The following is a 3,369-nucleotide window of genomic DNA, read 5'->3' as shown; positions in this document are numbered from 1 at the left end:
GGATCGCGATCATTTAAAAAAACGTTTTCCGTTGAGGCAGGATCTTCTCATGAAATTTCAATCACCAACTTTCAGAGTGTGAAAATATTTTGTTGGCGCCTACCTACATAGATAGGACTGATCATCATTGAAAAATAAGAGAAATCAAAGTTCGCACGGGAAGGTTCAAGTGTTCGTTTTTCCCGTGCGCTGTCCAAGAGTGGAACGGTAGAGTAATAGCTTGAAGGTGGTTCGATGAAGCCTCTGCACAAGCACTTAATTGTGAATTGCGAAGTAATCATGTCGCTGTAGATGAAGATGTATTTAAATTTCATGGACTACTGTAAGCGTTGCACAGTTTAATGGTCTATTGGACGGCACAATGTAATAAAAAAAAAAGAGTACTAGAGCCTCACGACAAGGCTCGGTACGTGGAAAAATATTTTGTGATCTGACAACTAAGCCTCTGCTGGAACTGCTGCGTGGGAGTGACGAAGCGAATGGAGTTGTGGCTCACGCTGATCATACCTTGGTGGTGGTCTCTGGAGATCCCAGACGCAAGTGTGAAGAAAATGCGAACCACGTGCTCTCAAAAATACAGAGGTGGTTCAGGAACAATTAGTTAACGATAGCTGCAAATAAAACCACATACACGTTGCTTAGCGGCAACTTTTCCAAAGTTAGCTTATATACACTATGTCATCAAAAGTATCTGGACACCCCCAAAAACATACGTTTTTCATATTACGTGCATTGTGCTGTCACCTACTGCCAGGTACTCTATCAGCGACCTCAGTAGTCCTTAGATATCGCGAGAGAGCAGAGTGGGGCGCTCCGCGGAACTCACGGAATTCGAACGTGGTCAGGTCACTAGATGTCACCTGTGTCATACGTCTGTACGCGAGATTTCCGCACTCCTAAACATCCTGAAGTCCACTGTTTCCGAAGTGATAGTGAAGTGGAAGTGGAACAGCACAAAAGCGTACAGGCCGACCTCGTCTGTTGACTGACAGAGACCGCCGAGAGTTGAAGAGGATCTTAATGTGTAATAGGCAGACATCTATCCAGACCATCACACAGGAATTCCAAACTGCATCACGATCCACTGCAAGTACTATGACAGTTAGGCAGGAGGTGAGAAAACTTGGAGCGTGAGTAGTGCCAACAGTAAAATTCAGAGGCGGTGGTGTTATGATGTGGTCGTGTTTTTCATGGAGGGGGCTTGCACCCCGTGTTGTTTTGTGTGGCACTATCACATCACAGGCCTACATTGATGTTGTAATTACCTTCTTGCTTCCCACTGTTGAAGAGCAATTAGGGGATGGCGACTGCATCTTTCAACACGATCGAGCACCTGTTCATAATGCACGGCCTGTGGCGGAGTGATTACACGACAATAACATCCCTCTAATGGACTGGCCTGCACAGAGTCCAGACCTGAATACTACAGAACTCCTTTGGGATGTTTTGGAATGCCGACTTCGTGCAGGCCTCACCTACCGAATCGATACCTCTCCTCGTCAGGGAATGAGTTGTCATTCCCCAAGAAACCTTCCAGCTCTGGATTGAACGTATGCCTGTGAGAGTGGAAGCTGGCATCAAGGCTAAGGGTGGGCCAAAACCATACTGAATTCCAGCATTAACGATGGAGGGCGCCACGAACTTTTAAGTCAGTTTCATCGAGGTGTCCGGATACTTTTTATCACATAGTGCAACAGCCCAGTTGTAGCTCGCATTTAGGAATTTTCCTCGACGAGAGAAGAAAATTATTAGTACATATCTATACAGTCTGTCTCAAGACTGCTAACATCATGTACAAAATTGCCAGCTACGGCACTGCCAGCTACAAGTTAACGCCTTTAGCCTGTCGGCGGCGGTTCCGGAGTGCAGAAATCTATGATACTGTAAGAATGGAGCACCAGTGAAATACTAATCCGAATTTCCAGCATGCTGGTATAGCTGCGGGTCAGCAACTTATGTTAATGAGAAAAACAAAAAACCAATTCAAAGCTGCAAGTTTCATTTTCTACATTGCTTTAAACATTTGTTTTGGCTCCTTTTGTTAGTATATGTTATCTGTATCATTACTCCTGAGTAACATATGCTTTCTCTGTTGAATGAGATAGTTCTTATTTATTTGATTACTAAAATGATGAACAGTTGTTTTTCGCCAAGTTTCAGGAACTTTCTTTTATTCCTAATGATGATATATTATTTGCATTCTTGCCATGTTGCCCACTTGAACCCCCATTTTGTGCTCCTTCATCTTCGTGCTTCTCCAATCCTCCCCCCCACCCCACCCCGTTTCCCAACCCTCCATCCTCCCCCCATATGTCCTCGCCACCACTCCCCCTACAACCACACTCCCATCCTACACGCCCATGAATGTGTTTATGCTATGTCTTGACCACCTCATTTTTGGTGCTTTGTAAAAGACAAGTTTGTGGTTGAATTGCTCTTTTTACCTGGGACATGTTAGAAAAAGTTGTTTTATCTTCACTTATTTTGTAACGTTTGTTATGGTAAAGTTTCTATGCTTGTAAAGGGTTGGAAGGAATGAAGATTTTTTGATCTCCTGTTACTTCGGTTTGTCTTAATACCAATGTTGTTGTTCACGTTTAATGACTTTTACGTGCCAACTTGTCATACAACTTTGTAATACGCACCGTATGTGAAGCTACTGTGTTTTGTTGTTCAGTGATTTTAAGTACGAGTATTTGGCTGCCTTTGGGCAACGGCCTTGCCGCAGTGGATACACCGGTTCCCGTGAGATCACCGAAGTTAAGCGCTGTCGGGAGTGACCGGCACTTGGATGGGTGACCATCCAGGCCGCCATGCGCTGTTGCCATTTTTCGGGGTGCACTCTGCCTCGTAATGCCAACTGAGGAGCTACTTGACCGAATAGTAGCGGCTCCGGTCAAAGAAAACCATCATAACGACCAGGAGAGCGGTGTGCTGAGCACACGCCCCTCCTACCCGCATCCTCACCAGAGGATGACACGGCGGTCGGATGGTCCCGATGGGCCACTTGTGGCCTGAAAACGGAGTGCATATCTGGCTGTCTTTGGTAATGATTTTAAAAGTATTTGTTTTATTGTTTACTTGTACGGTAATTGTATTAATTGTTGTATTCTGGATGGTTGGATAACGTATTAATACATACAAAAGGTTTCCTGTATCCTGACAGGGCGCCCCCTTCCCGAGGTTTCCTTAGGGCACCAGAAGGAGTAAACTTCCATGAATCTGTAGGTGCTGTAACTGTTCGTTTGCACATGTTTCACATGGTGTCCGCATTTTCGGAAATACCTCTCTCTTGTTGGATATGTTAGTTGTTCTTCGGCATCTGAGGGGAAACCATCTGTACGATGGATGTCTATGAAAACAACATAT

At 44.8% G+C, this 3,369-nt stretch overlaps 1 pseudogene; it reads left to right on the top strand.

Moving 5' to 3' along the window:
* The first annotated feature begins 2,709 nt into the window (after positions 1-2,709).
* Positions 2,710-2,827, top strand: LOC124790461 (annotated as a pseudogene).
* The last annotated feature ends 542 nt before the right edge of the window (positions 2,828-3,369 follow it).

Source organism: Schistocerca piceifrons, chromosome 3 (genome assembly GCF_021461385.2).
Source record: "Schistocerca piceifrons isolate TAMUIC-IGC-003096 chromosome 3, iqSchPice1.1, whole genome shotgun sequence".
NCBI lineage: Eukaryota > Metazoa > Arthropoda > Insecta > Orthoptera > Acrididae > Schistocerca > Schistocerca piceifrons.
This window is presented reverse-complemented; position numbering and strand designations above follow the sequence as displayed.